At 38.3% G+C, this 15,054-nt stretch overlaps 2 long non-coding RNA genes across 2 annotated transcripts in view; one reads left to right on the top strand and one right to left on the bottom strand.

Moving 5' to 3' along the window:
- The window catches only part of LOC144456329 (uncharacterized), a 37,257-nt gene extending 29,953 nt beyond the window's left edge, over positions 1 to 7,304 (top strand). Inside the window, exon 3 of the long non-coding RNA XR_013485402.1 lies at positions 5,624 to 7,304. This is a non-coding gene — a long non-coding RNA (uncharacterized LOC144456329). The remainder of the gene's footprint in view (positions 1 to 5,623) is intronic.
- Positions 1 to 15,054, bottom strand: part of LOC110211506 (uncharacterized) — a 28,280-nt gene that overhangs the window by 2,369 nt on the left and 10,857 nt on the right. The window contains exon 2 of the long non-coding RNA XR_002325426.2: positions 1,521 to 1,583. This is a non-coding gene — a long non-coding RNA (uncharacterized LOC110211506). The remainder of the gene's footprint in view (positions 1 to 1,520; positions 1,584 to 15,054) is intronic.

A 15,054-nucleotide genomic window follows, 5' to 3' on the forward strand; every position in this document is an offset into this window, starting at 1 on the left:
GTCCATGTCCTTAAGGTATTAACATTCAAATGGGGCAAGGGCAACTTAAGAATAACTATATACTTACAAAATGTATATAGTGTAAATGGAAGGTAATCTGAAGGGGAAGGAACTGGGAGCTCAGGGGATTGAAAAAGACCTCTTGCAGGAGGGATTTGTGCTGAGTCTTGAAGGAAGCCAGGACAGCCCCGAGGCAGAGATGAAGAGGGAGAGCGAGTTGGGATTTCAGAAAAACCTGGAAGGACTTACATAAACTGATGCTGAGTGAAGTGAGCAGAACCAGGAGAACATTGTACAGAGCAACAACCACAATGTGCAATGATCAGCTATGATAGACTTAGCTGTTCTCAGCAATACAATGATCCAAGACAATTCCAGAAGACTCGAGATGGAAAATGCTCTCCACATCCAGAGAAAGAACTATAGAGTCTGAATGTGGATCGAAACATACTATTTTCACTTTTTTGTTGTTTTTTGGTTTTTGTGGTTTTTCTCTTTTGTTCTGATTCTTCTTTTATAGTACGACTAATGTGGAAATATGTTTAACACGATTGTACATGTATAACCTATATTAGATTGCTTCCTGTCTTGGGGAGGGGAGGGAAGGAAGAAGAAAAATTTGGAACTCAAAATCTTACAAAAAAATGAATGTTGAAAACTATCTTTCCATGTAATTGGGGAAAAAAATACTACTAAGTGAAAAAAAGAAAAGAAAAAAACGCCTAGAGTCAAGAGGTGGAATGTCTTGCACTTTGGCCAGTCCTCCTCTCCTGCTTTTTTTTTTTTCCTATTCTTCTCCAAACCAGTGGGATCCACAGGCTTTTATTTATTTATTTATTTTAACCCTGAACTACCATTCCCACCACTATGGCTGCTGCTGGTCTTTTTTAGGAGTGTATTAGGCTTGTAAGCCCTGTCTCCCAGGGGAGGTGCTCAACCTCGTTCCCACACTTGCCCTATAGGATTGCTGTATTGGCACTTCCTGGGGGTGGCTGTGTGTGCTTCCCAAGCCTGTATATCCTCGGGGACACCGTGAGAAACAACATATCCTCTTCCTCTGTCTGTGGGCAATTTCTTCCCAAAATCTCACCCTGCTTCAAGTTTTGAATGCCACTGTCCTTTGTTTATATTTCCTAACCTGGTGACAGCATAAACATCCCATTCTACATAGCATTTCACTTAGTAATATCTCCAATTTAATTTGATTCAATTCAATTGAATTCAATGCTTATTGAATACCTACTATGTGCAAGATATTGTGCTAGGAATTGGGGTTACAAAAATAAACTGGTTCCTGCCTTCAAGAGGTTTAAATTTTATTGAAGAATATAATACCCGTAAGATAATACATATATGAATAAATGCAAAATAATACAAAGTAATTCCAAGAGGGAGAGAGACTCAATAATTGGGAGAAAGTACCAATAAGTTTTCTAATAGGAAGATGTTTGGTATAGCATTTAGAGTGCTGTACTTGACATTAGGAAGACTTGGGTTCAAAAGCAGTCTATGATACTTACCAGCCCTGTAACCACAGACCACAGACAAGTCACTACATCTTAGAGTCTCCTCGGTTTGCTCATCTGTGAAATGGGAGAAATAAAATCTGTAGTACATCCCTTACAGGATTGTTCTAAGGATAAAAATGAGACAATTTGCTTAAAGTACTCGGCAAACCTTAAAGTGCTGTTATTAGTCATGAACTTAACATGTTGAGTATCATAGGTATCTGTGTTGTTGGCGGTTAGGTGGCACAGTGGATAGAACAATGGTTTTGGAATAAGGATGACTCATCTTCATGAGTTCAAATCCAGCCTCACTTACTAGCTAGGTGACCCTGGGCAAGTCACTTAACCCTATTTGTCTCAGTTTTCTTCTCTGTAAAATAAGATGGAGAGGGAAATAGCAAACCACTCCAGTATCTTTGCCAAGAAAACCCCTGAAAGGAGTCCTGAAGAGTCAGACGTGACTGAACAACTGAACAACATCTGTTATTGTCTTATCTCCCCTCCTAGACTGTAGGTTTCATGAAGGCAGAGACTACCTTCCTAACTTTGTATCTTCTTCTGTGCCCAACATAGTCATCTGTACATGGGAAGTGATTAATACATTTTGAATATGTGTCTAATGAATTCTACCATCACCTTTTTGCGTGCTGCAATGAAGCCTATGTTTAGTTGTTCCATTCTGCCCTCTCCTTTTTGCACAAGCCCTAATGGGTTTGTAAAAATCGTTAACTCATCCTTTGAGTTGGTCTTGTTGATCTTCTACCACTTAGAAGGAAACACTGTTTGCTGTTTTTGGCAGTTTCACTCCTCTGATCAATCACCTTTCCACATGCAACGTTCATTAACTACCACCCCCAACCTCATGGGAGTGCCATATCATGATGAATAATAACAGTAATAATAACTACCATTTATTTATATGGCTCTTCAAGGTCTGCAAAACATTTTATAAATTTTATCTCATTTGATCCTTGCACCAATCTTGTAAGATAGGTGCCATTATTATCCTCATTTTACAGATAATGAAACTGAGAATGAGAGAAGTTAAGTCACAAGCTAGCAAAAATCTCAAGTAGAATTCAGACTCAGAACTTCCTGCCTCCCAGTCCAGCACACTATCCATTATGTCATCCACTTCTCTATTACCCAATCCTTTCCCTCTCTGAATCTCTATAATTTTCCATTAACATATATGCACTTGCCTTTGGGTATGGAGAGCTACATATTAGTAAGATTTATACAATAGTTCTACCTTCTTTATCTTGTGTACCCTTTGTCCCAATTGGCACTTGCCTAGATTCAGTTCCTCCCTAATTGTCCTTCGGAAAAAGTTTCCTAGTGAGCATACAGTTCTTAGCCAATCCTTGTGTACCGCTTATCTATTGTATTTGATAAACTTCCCATTGAAAAATTCCAGTGTATCTCAGTATTGTGACACCAGTTCCATCCTAACACTATGGTCTTTTCTGTAGAATCCCTCCCAGGGAAAGAAGGTCACAGGCCAATGATTAGGCAAACCTAATGTGGGGCAAATGCAATTTCCTCTTGGGAATGGAAGTAAAATCAACAGTGGGATCCTTGGGAGTAAAACCCAAAAGGCCAGGCCAGATTGTCAGGGTTTCTTCAGGGTGCCAAATTCTAAGGAGCTGAGACAAGTGGGAAAACTAGTTGGTAAAGAGTGAGAAATATATTCTCAGATATGGCCAATGTGTTGATTTATTTTGCTTGACTATATACATTTGTTACAAAGGAAAAGGAAGGGAGGTGTGAGTTAGTGGAAAGCCTTACAAAAATAGAGTCTTTGTGAGCAAAAGAAAACAAGAAGATATGCAGAAGAATTTTGTTACTACCTTGTTAAAATTTAATATGTATCTTGAAAAACTAAGTTCTTAATTTCTTATGCAATTTTTCTTGTTCTTTATATATTGAAATATTTGTGTTGATGATTGCTAATTTCACAATAAAAAGAAAATTATTTAGAATTAGCTAAAAAAGAAAACTTTTCTGGAGAAGAGATTCCAATTGGCCTATTATTACTGGATCAGGAGTAAAACTATAGAGCATGTTGATAGGGCCTAGGAGGTGATGATCATTTTTCTGACTCAATTCTTCTTCCCAAAGATTAGTCTTTTGAGGCATTTGCCTTCATTTCCTGTCCTTGCCCTGTATGGCCATGATGATGTGGTCCTCGACCAAGTCTGTCATGTGCCTTCCTTACTGAACCATCTTAGGAAGGCCAAGGGCTCAGATCCTTTTGCGTGTCCATATCCATATAATCTACTGTGTCTATAAAATTGGTGGTTTATCTTAGATACCTAGTATGAACAAATCAGAATCAGCTTGAGAATGCATAGTGAAGGCTATTAAAAAAAAAGGCACAAAACCATAAGATCCTGGCACAGCACATGCAAGGGAGGGGATAGTACACATTCCCTAAATCAGAGAAGTTAAATGACTTGTCTAACTCCAAGTAACAGTCTCTGGCTCAGAAAAATTAAGTGACTTGTCCATAGTCAACGTGATTATTTGTCCATAGTCAACATCATTGTTTGACTATGAACAAGTCACCTAACTTTTCTAATCTTCAGTTTTCCAGTGTGTAAAAGGGGGGGTAATAATAGATGCACTGCCTACTTCATACGGTTGTTGAGAGAGAAGCATTTTGTAACTCGTAAATTCTCAGATGGATCTGTGATCTCATCAACGTGAGCATTCCCTCCAGTGGTGCAGACAACAATCTGTCTGTGCCTGATTCTGGGTGACTGTTGCAGATCTCCTCCCATAAGATGGCTGCATGAGGTCTATCCAACATTCTGCAGCCCTTCTAAGGTTCTCCCAACGTGCTGTATAGATCAATGGAATACACAGGCTAGCCACCAGTTGAGAGTAAGTACTACTTGCCCTTATCACATCTTCTTTTTTGATTATGTATTGTGTTGATGACATCCTTTAGCCTGCTTTTCTTTCTACCTTCTTTGTTATTTGTTGTGGCTTTCTCATGCTCACAGAGTGCATCCCCATTGCCCTTTGGGTTATCCTCAACCTCAATTCTCCAAAGACTACAGTGTTCCATGACTGATAGCTTCCCATCACTGGAAGAGTATTGGTATTAACCAATCGATAAGCATTCATTAATTACCTACTTTGTGCCAGGCATTCTTCTAGGTGCTGGAGATACAAAGACAAAAATATTCTCAAGGACCTTACTTCACAATGGAAAAGCAACACAAACACATAAAAATAAATATCCAAAGACATACAAATATGTGGTAATTTTGGGATGGTAGATAGAGAGATAGAGAGGTCAGGAGAGGCCTCAAATAGGGAGTGGCTCATAAAATAAGCACTAAAGGAAGTCAGGGATTCTAAGAGGCAGAGGTGAGGAATGAGTTCATACTAGCCCTGTGGAATGGCAAGGAGGCTAGAGATGGGATGATGGGTATGAGAAACAGCAAATTGGCTAGTCTGGTTTAACCCAGAGAGTGCATAAAAGAGGATACTGTGTAATCCTGTACAAAGCACTTTCCTCATGAAACATTTTCAGATAGAAAATACACATATCCCCTATTCAAGGGAAAGGTTTTTTCCACTTATTTTTGTTTTTAGGATGTGGGCAGGGGGGCCTGAGCGAATTTATTCATAATCAGAGGGAAAAGGATATGTGGAGAGGAGGCAATTAAAGATTCAAGGTTGCAAGGGGATAATGGACTGAACAAGTTTTCAGGGAGATGGGAAAGGAAGGGGTCAAGATCACAGATATATGTATTAACCATTTACAACTATGATTAGGGGACAATTTATAGCCAAACAATAGATAAAGAAGATAGCAAATGACAAAATAAACAATTTCAATCGTGGAAAAGTTTTTGTTTGTTTGTTTGTTTTAACCAGACATGTGATTTCAATGGTAATCTATCAGTGCAACTCAGCACTGCATGGTAATTTATAGTTAATTGCCTGGAATTCTGACGAGTTAAGAGATTTGCTTTGGGTCACACAGATGGTATGTGTCAGAAGGGAGACTTGAACTCAATTCTTGTCGATTCCAAGGCCGCTTTCTATCTGCTGTGCTAGGCTGTATTGTCTCTCCCTTATGAGTTTTTTTTTTTTTGCAGGACCAACATCGCAGCAGCTAGACTAGGAAGAGAATATACCAGATTGTTGCTTGCTGCTACCTCTTCTCCAAGCAGAACATTTATATAGGTTCAAATTTCCCTTCCTGAGGCAGTGAAGTAGCCCAGTGGAGACAGCACCGGGCCTAGCGTCAGGAAGACCTGAGTTCAATCTGACCCCAGACACTTACTAGCTGTGTGACCCTGGGCAAGTCACATAACTCTGTTTACCTTAGTTTCCTCAACTGTAAAATGAGCTGGAAAATGAAATGGCACATCACTCCAGTATCTTTGCTAAGAAAATCCCAAATGGGGTCCCTGAAGAATCGAACATGAATGAAATGATGGAACACATGAACAATTTCCCTTCCTACAAGAATAGCCATGTGGCAAAATGGATAGCATACTGGGCCTAAAGTCAGGAAGATGAGTCTTCCTGAGTTCAAATAAGGCCTCAGACACTAGCTGTGTGACTGTGGGCAAGTCATTTACCCCTGTTTGTCTCAGTTTCCTCATCTGTAAAATGAGCTGGAGAAGAAAATGGCAAAACCACTCCAGTACCTCCAGTATCCAGCCAAGAAAACCTCAAATGGGTTCACAAAGAGCTGGACATGACTGAACAACAACAGCATAAGCAATACTTTTAGCTGCTAGAATGCTGCTCACACTTCCCATGAGAGGTAGTGTGATGTGGTAGAGAGAATGTTGAATAAACATCAGCAGACCTGGGTTCTAGCCTCAGCTGCATCACCAAGTAAGGCTCACTGTCAGCAAGGGGGCCACCTCACATCACTCTATGCACCTCAGTCTCCTCATCTATAAAATGGGAGCATCCGACTGATCTCTAAGACCCTTTCTGATGCTCAAATGAACAATCTGGCGATTTACTATCCAGCGTACATCCTCTAGAACATTGTACCCTTTTCTTTCAACTATTTTAACAAGGCAGAAGGGCCTCATCCCTGTAATGAATAGTGCCAAGTTCTATTTCAGTGGATCAAGAAAATATACTCATTGAAAATCTGTAACAAATGGCACCGAAAAGAACAGAAGAAGAAAACACTTGGAAGGCAATTACACAACAACATTTTCTCCCTTTGATGATCACATTATGAGTCTTGTTTTGATAGATCATTTCATTTCCAACTGTGCTAAATCTGATCCTAATACAATGAACTTTTCTTAGCATGCACTTTCAGATGACATGAAAATTACTTGGTTCCTAAAAACAGCTTTCTAGTGATGATTCACTCTAGCAAGGAGTCCTTTGATTCGTGTCTTTTGGGGACACTAAACAAAATTTTTATTTTTAAAAGGCATCAAGCTCATACTAGAGAGCAATGAAAACTTTGGACTCCGAATTAGATGAGCTTGAATTTCTAGGTCTGTTTTTCTTTTCTTTTTTCTAGTTTAATATTATAATTGAATATATTTTGTCAGTTTGAATCAAATAAATTTGATCATAAGTGAGTGGAGTTTATAGGGACAACCCAGTGTTTTGAGAAACAAATGTGTATTTTATTAAAATGGAAAGAAATATAAACCATGCCATGTGAAATGGGGCAAATTCTTTTATCTCTTTGAAGCTCAAACTCATCATCTGTAAAGCGAAAAAAGTAATACTTGTAGCATCTATCTTATTGGGTAAGTATAAGGAAAGCATTTTGTAAGCCTCAAAGTGCTATGCCAGGAGTTCTCAGACTAATGTCAGGATCCCTTTATATTCTTAAAATGACTGAGGATCTCCCAAGGAGCTTTTATTTAAGTGGGTTGTATCTCTTGATATTTACCATATTAGAAATCAAACTATCTTATTATTATTGAGAAAATAATTTTGATCTTATGGACCCCCTGAAAAGATCTTGTGGACCTCCTGAAAGCATGAAGGGGACCCCCAAGGTTCCTTAGACCACACTTTGAGAACTGCTGTAAAATGCAAACAAATTATCATGACTCTGAGATTATAATGTTTAAACCTGATCTAAGAGTTAATAAGGAGTCAGTTTTAGAACAAAGATAATCCAAGTTCTGACCACCACACTTCTCTATTCAATTGTTTGTATTTTTATAAAATCACATTTTAATAAAATGTGCAGGGGTCCTGTCCCTTTTATTAGAGTGGAGGCCAGTTCTGTTGATATCTTCTACATGCATAGATTCCTGTATTAAAATAAAGCCAGATTTTGTTCTCCAGAGGCAGAAGGGTGGAGGAGCACTTGATATATTGGCAATACAGTTAGCATGCCCATTTTTGGTAGATTAAGAGGGAGAGAAAGTCAAGGGAAAGGTGTTATGTTTTGTTTTTGGAATAAGGAGACCTCAAAATGCTTTTATATATAGTGAGAAAGGAGCCAGTGGAGAGAGAACATTAAATATGTGTGTGGGCGGGAGGGGTGGTTATAATTGACAGAGCAAAGGTTAAGGGAAGGCAGGAGAAAATAAAATCCAGGTTATAGACCTTGGGGCTATAGAATAGAAGGTGGTAGTAAGAGTTATCCAAGATTTGGAGTTAGTCAACTAGTGAGTGAGGTAGAAAGTCAAGCGGTTAAGAGATTCAAGGGTGGATAAGAACGTATCCTTAAAATGTCTGACCATTGAATGATGACTGGTTAGAGAGAGAAGTGAAATCAGAATACTACTGATGTTGTGGATGAATTGGGATGAGTTAAAAAGAAAGTCATCATAGTGATGCTGAAAAGTAGAAAAATATTTCAGAGTTCAATTATCTTGGAGATGGAATAGTTTTGTTTTTGCTGGTGAAGCTTTAGATATGACTAGCCTGGTAGGTGGCTGAAGAAGAATAGAGATGGAGATCATAAGAGTTAAGGACATAAAGAAATTATGGGTTACTCTATTAGAAGGGTCATCAAAATAAATATCAAAGACTCCAAAAATGTTGGTAGAAGAAGGGATGGAAAGGAAAACTCTAAGCATGTGCTTAAATCATTGAAAAAAGTGGGAGAATATCGTAGAGATTACAGATAGCTATAAGATTTGTGAAAGGGTGGCATAATCAGATGGAATGAATTTCAGAGGAGGAAAGGCTGTTGAATGATGGATAGTTGAAGAACAAATGTCTAGAAGTGAGGTTAGCTTCTACTCTTGGGAAAATTCTAGAACATGTCATTAAAGAGCTAGCAAATAGAAAAACGAACAGTGATTAAAAAGAGCTAGTATGACTTTGTCAGGAACAGGTCATGCAAGGTTAACCTTATTCCCTTTTTTTGATAGAGTTATTATACTAAACTGGTAGATCAGGGGAATTCTGTAGATACAGTTTACCTAGACTTTAGCCAAGCATTTGGTAAAATATCTTATTATTGTGAAAAAGATGGAGAGCTATGGTATAGATTATAATACAATTAGATGCATCTAGAACTGACTCTTGAAGCTAGTAATTAGTAGAATAAGTATAACATGTCCCCTTACCTATGTGGGAGCCTGATCTAAGAGGGGGCAACCCTATCAGAATGTAAGCTCCTCGAGGAGAAGGGATTAGGCATTTGCCAGGGATTTAGCACAGTGTTTGGCACGTAGTAAAGACTTCATAAATGTTTGTTGACAGTTGACTGAATGATCAGACTATAACAAGTACCTCAGAGGGGTGTAGGATAAGATATATAGACCAAAATAACTAGAATAACTCCGGATTCAAAAGTGAGCACCTAAGAAATTTTACAACTCCTGTAAACATCCTTATCTAATTTACTCCTAAGTAATGTATTCAAAAAAGTCTTGGGTCTACTTATCTTAGATCGATGTATTGATTAGAGGCATTGATTAATGTTTACTCCTAAATATTAAACAGTGTAAGTCTCAATATTTGGCAACCACTCAGGCCTACTAGCCTATTACAGTCTGCAGTCCTACTAGCCCTGACCAGGTCCTGGTGTGCTGTGATGTATCCCAGATTAGGACAAAAAAGACCCAGGTACCCTGGAGGTGTCAGTGTTCTTGCTTAATCCTTTGTTTTTACATTAGCTAACTACATCTAGGTAAGTTCCCTTTGAGTGTGAGCTGAGTTTCTTTTCCTTCAATCCAAATGAGTCATAGTATGTTAGAAAACTGACCCCTGTTTGTTTTTTTTTTTAATGTAGAATGGAGTTTGAAATGAGTTTGTGAATGAGGGCAGAGATTTTAATTTGTATTTAGTCAAGCAATTTGATGGTATGTTTCATTCTGCCCATGCGACCCACTGGAAGTTTCAGGTTATCCTGAGGGGAATCCTTGATTTATCTCTTTATGAGGACAATGAAAATTAAGGCAGGGTGTGTTGGTGGAGCTGTGAAGTGGTCTAACCATTCTGGAAAACAATTTGAAACTATGCTCCAAAAGCTGTTAAGTTGAGCCAGTGATGCCATTATTAGGTCTATACTCCAAAGGGAACAAAGAAAGAAGAAAAGGATCCATACATACGAAAATATTTGTAGCAGTTCTTTTTGTGTTAGCAAAGAACTGGAAATTGAAGGGATTCCCAATTGGGGAATGGTTGAATAAGTTAAGGTATATGAATGTGATGGAATACTATGATGTTATAATAAATGATGAAGGGAATGGTTTCAGAGAAACCAAGAAAGACTTGTATGAACTGATATAAAGTGAGGTAAGCAGAACCAGGAAAACTATAGATGCAGCGACAATGTTGTAAAGATAATCAACTTTGAAAGACTTAGGAACTCTGATCAATATCATGACCCACCACAGCTCCAGAAGACTCGTGATGAAACTTGTTATCCATATAGCTGATGGAGAGAAAATTGTCTAGAAAAAACATTTTTATTATATTATTTTTGTACATTTGTCTATCCATATAGCTACAAATGGAGAGCTGATGGAGTCAGAGGATAGTTGGAAGTATATTTTCTTTTCCATTTTTCTTTTCTTGTATTTCTTTCTCTTTTTTTCTTTTTGGACATGGCTAATGCTGGATTTTTTTTTCATAATGATACATATGTGTAATGGGATTTGTTTTTCTTGCCTTCTCAAAAGATAAAAGGGTAGAAAGAAAAAAATTTGGAAGTAAAAATAAAGTGAAATTTTTTTTTAAATTAAAACTATGTGTAGAGGTAGCCCGCATCCTGCCAGCAAGATTGAGTGTGCACCATACCCTAGTGCCTATCTCCAGAGAGTGATTCTAGCATTTGGGTAGAGTGATGGCAAAATACTGACAAATGGAAGGTATCTGAATAGCACAATTCTGAACCCTCAACAATATAGAAAAAGAGAGTACTCATGAGTCCCTGAGATGAAGCATTAGAGTGTGTTTATGTATTGTATACACTTTTTGTTCTTTTTGGTGAGGCAATCAGGGTTAAGTGACTTGCCCAGGGTCACACAGCTTATTGTATACATTTTTGATGACCTGTTTTGCACCACTTTTCCTTCTAATTCCTCGTCTGTAAGGTGGTATGGCCTCTTGGTGCTCTCCATAGCTCTTTCCATTACTCTTTGGGTAATTGTTAAGAAAATAGACATTGATTTCAAAAGTTAAAAGCATTTTAACATGTTGTTGCTGTCTCTGCATGCTTACTTTAATACTTTTAAAAAGTATCTGTGAACCCCTACACATTCAAGTACCTTAGCCTAGAGCCACAAAAGCTGAGGATTCTAGGATAAACTCCTTCACGCAGGAACTGACATTTTGGAGCCAGAGGGAAAGAACACATGCTAAAATCATTCACTTCTCATCTCAACCCCACTAATATGTACTACACAAGGGAAAGTTCAGTCACTTGCAATGTGGTCACTTCTGAGTTTCCTCCAAGGCATTTTCTTCTGTTGAAACACTGGGGAAAACATTCTTTTGGTTGTCATATAAGAAGGGCATAATTGCAAGAGGTATTCAGGGTATTCTTCACACCATTTGCTAGCCTGGATCAATAAGGCAATACCAGAGGCAGGTGGAGGGAAAGAGTACTAAGTTCCGAGCCCAGGTACTCTCAGTTCAAATTCTGGTTCTGATGAGGGCAGGGCCCAAGCCAAGATCTTCACCCTTTGCCTCAAAAGGAATCTGACTCACAGGCCCCAGACCCCCATCTCCCTTTGAAAGCCTTAACTTTAGCTTTTAATCTTTATTCAGATGCGCCCTAAAAGCCTTAGGCTCCCTCTTGTCTATAGGCCCCAGAAAGGCCTTCCTTTATCTCCTTTTGAAAGTCCTAGCCCCACTTTGATTTTGTGCAGATGCCTTTCAAACTTCTGCCTTCCTGTTCCTCCATTATCTATTCCCATTGTCTATTCAATCTCTCAGACCTCCCCAATTAGAATTGTTACCTACACCCTTTACCCAACCCCCTTCTCTGGCCACCCAAAGTTACTTTAGTATTTAAGATCCACCTTGGCCCTCATTCAGATGCTGAGAATCTCACGCTCAAAAGGCTGAGAACCTCTCATGCCAGCTAGTCTTTATGGGCGTCACCTGGCCTATATGTTTTACCACCAATAAACTTTTCCTCTGGCTGAAGAAGATTTGAGTTGAATTCTTTCAGGCAGGGCCCGGTACCGCGATCTTGGGGTCCCAGCACCCCAAAACCCTTAGACCTCTTCAGTTCTGCCACTTACTACCTCTGTGACTTTGAGCAAATCGTTCAATTTTTTTGTGCCTCATTTTCCTCATCTGTAAAATGAAGAGGGAGTGGACTAGATGACTTCTAAATTCCTTCTATCTCTTAATCAATAATCTGATCACTCAAACAGCTCCTGAATTCTCCCTGGTGATCTTGACAAAGTGTTTACCAACTATATAGAAGTGATAAAATTCTTGTGATGTTTGCTTCCACTTTATAATGTCAGGTTTGCAGCTGAGCCCACAAAAGACTTGCTTTTTCTTGTTTGTTTCTTTCTTTCTTTAAGAATGAAATTTATTCAGTCATTTGGTAGAGGAGAATGAGCCAAAAAAGTGACTCCCTCTTGTCCAAGTTCTGGAAGGTTTACATTATACAGGATTTAGACAAGAGCACCTGCACATGAACCACTCACATACAGTTAAGCAATTTTGCTGACAGGGCAACCTGAAAGCAAGGTAGATTGAGATGGATATTAGTAAGTGTAAACATTCAATAAAAGAATCTTTTAAATACACCTAAAGTAAGCCTTTGTCATTTGTCTATCCTGCTCCAATTAAGCTAGACTTGACTTCAGCTACATGAAGTGTAGGTAGGTGTGCCTTGAAAGAGCTGAAAGTCTTTTGTGGATCTTGCCCTGAAACCTTTCTTAACAATAGAAATACCAGCCCATTTATCAGATCCACTCCTACAATGGGAATGTATTCAGGCCAATGTGTTCAAGGGTTATTAACAGAGTCCAAGAAAGAGAAAACATTTCTGGAGGGGAAAGTATATGAACCAAATTGTAGTCCAAGAGGGTAAACTGTGGGTCAAATTGGAGTTTACAGGGGTAATTAAATCCAGAAGTCTAAGATGGAATCCTAACGAAGTTTATAGCCATTCTCCAAAACCGGGAGAGTAAGGGAAGGAGAATTATGCACAGAGTATGTGTCAGGGAAAGCGCCAAAAAAGGGAGAAACATGAAATGTCCACAAAATGATCGTTTGTATCATATAATTGCTCCCATTGCAAGGCAACATTCTTTTGTAGCAACTATACACTAGCCTTGACCCATGCTATTTTAGCCTCACCATGGTCCTGAACATGCCTACATCAGATTAGGAGAATCACAGAGTCTCAGCATTGAAAATGGCAGTAGAAGCCATTTGGCCCGCCTGTGTCTTACTTAACATACTCAAAGTACCTGACAAGTGGCCTTTGTTAAAAGATGTTAAATGGGGCAGCTAGGTGGCATAGCGGATAGGGCACCAGCCCTGGATTCAGGAGGACCTGAATTCAAATCCAGCCTCAGAAACATAACACTTACTAGCTGTGTGACTCTGGGCAAGTCACTTAACCCCATTGCCTAGCCAAAACAAACAAACAAACAAATAAATAAAAGATGTTAAATGAGGATTAGCTCATTATCTCTTGAGCTAGTTCATCTCACCTTTGGATGGCTCTAATTGTTAGGAGGTTTTTCCTTATCTGAAGTCTAAACTTGATTCTTCCTACCTTCTACCCATTATCTCTAGTTCTACTCATTGAGAGCTAGTAGAAAAAAAGTGAAATCCCTCTTCCAGGTAATAAATATAGCCTTTCAGATACTTGAAGATAGAAATGATGTCATTCGGTAGAGTCTCCATAGCTCAGGAGTTAGAGCACTGGCCTTGTTAATGAGGTTGGATGTGAGGGTCTCTGTGGTCTCTTCTATCTCTAAATCTATGATTCCATGATCCTAAGATCCTGACATTGAAGGCCTTCCATATGTTAGAGTTAATCTAGCTTTGCAGCTAGTTTTCATTACTCCCTTTCACATACCCTGTTCTAACCAAACTAGACTACCAGTTGTTCCCTGAACTTGACATTTATACGGATCGCATTCTTATGCCCATGATGAACTTTTTCTTTATCTGTACCTATCAGAATCTTTGGGTTCATTCAAGACTCAACTCAGACCCCACCTCTTCACTCAAGCCTTCCCCGGTCTCCATCGTTGAAAGTGTTCCCTCTCTTCTTATATTTTCCTAGAGCACTTAGTCTAATTCTCTTCTTTGACCCAATTACCACTTAACCTTCTATGACTCTTATCTGTGTACATGCCATATCTCACCTACCTAGCAAAATATAAGCCCCTTAAGTGCAGAGAAAGTTCTTGATTTTTGCTTCTCTGCCACCTGGTGTCTTGCATATAGCAGGTCTTTAATGTTTATCAAAATCAATAGAATTGTTTTTTTTGTTCATGATACACATTTTAAGCTCAAACCATAATTTTGTTTCTATCATACTTGTAAAAGTTTATGTAATCTTATTTGGTGATTTTAGCAATAGTTAATAAGTTTAAAATACATTATTATTTTTAAGAATTTATCATTCATTTGACCCATATTTTCTCCTGTACTCCTTGTAAAGGTTTTGTTAATTGTGGGGTTTGCTGATAAATTCTCTGAGATTTTGTTGATTTTTAAAGACTATTATCTTGCCTCCAAGCAATATACTCCTGTCTGCAGGGTACAATTTTTTTAAAAATTTACTCTTAAGACTTTTAGATTTGTATATACTTTTGTCTTATTTTGCCATCTATCCCATCTTGTTCCTTAGAAATCTGATAATATTTCAAATGGTATTTTTTGAAAAGTGACGTCTTTATTTTTGGAATATCCTTTCTTTGTCATTATAACTTTGAAATCTGATAAATATATACCTGGAAGATTCTCATTTACTATTTTCCCCTGCTAGTGTCCTGCATTTTTTTTCCTATCTTCCTGTTCCTGTATACTATGGCAAGTTTTATCTAATTAATTTTCTAATTATAAATGCCTAATCTTTTTTTTTTTGTAATAGTATCTGGAATCCCAATGAATCTAGGCTTCAACTTCTTTATTTTCTAGG

Source organism: Phascolarctos cinereus, unplaced genomic scaffold (assembly GCF_003287225.1).
Source record: "Phascolarctos cinereus isolate Bilbo 61053 unplaced genomic scaffold, phaCin_HiC Scaffold_3;HRSCAF=262, whole genome shotgun sequence".
NCBI lineage: Eukaryota > Metazoa > Chordata > Mammalia > Diprotodontia > Phascolarctidae > Phascolarctos > Phascolarctos cinereus.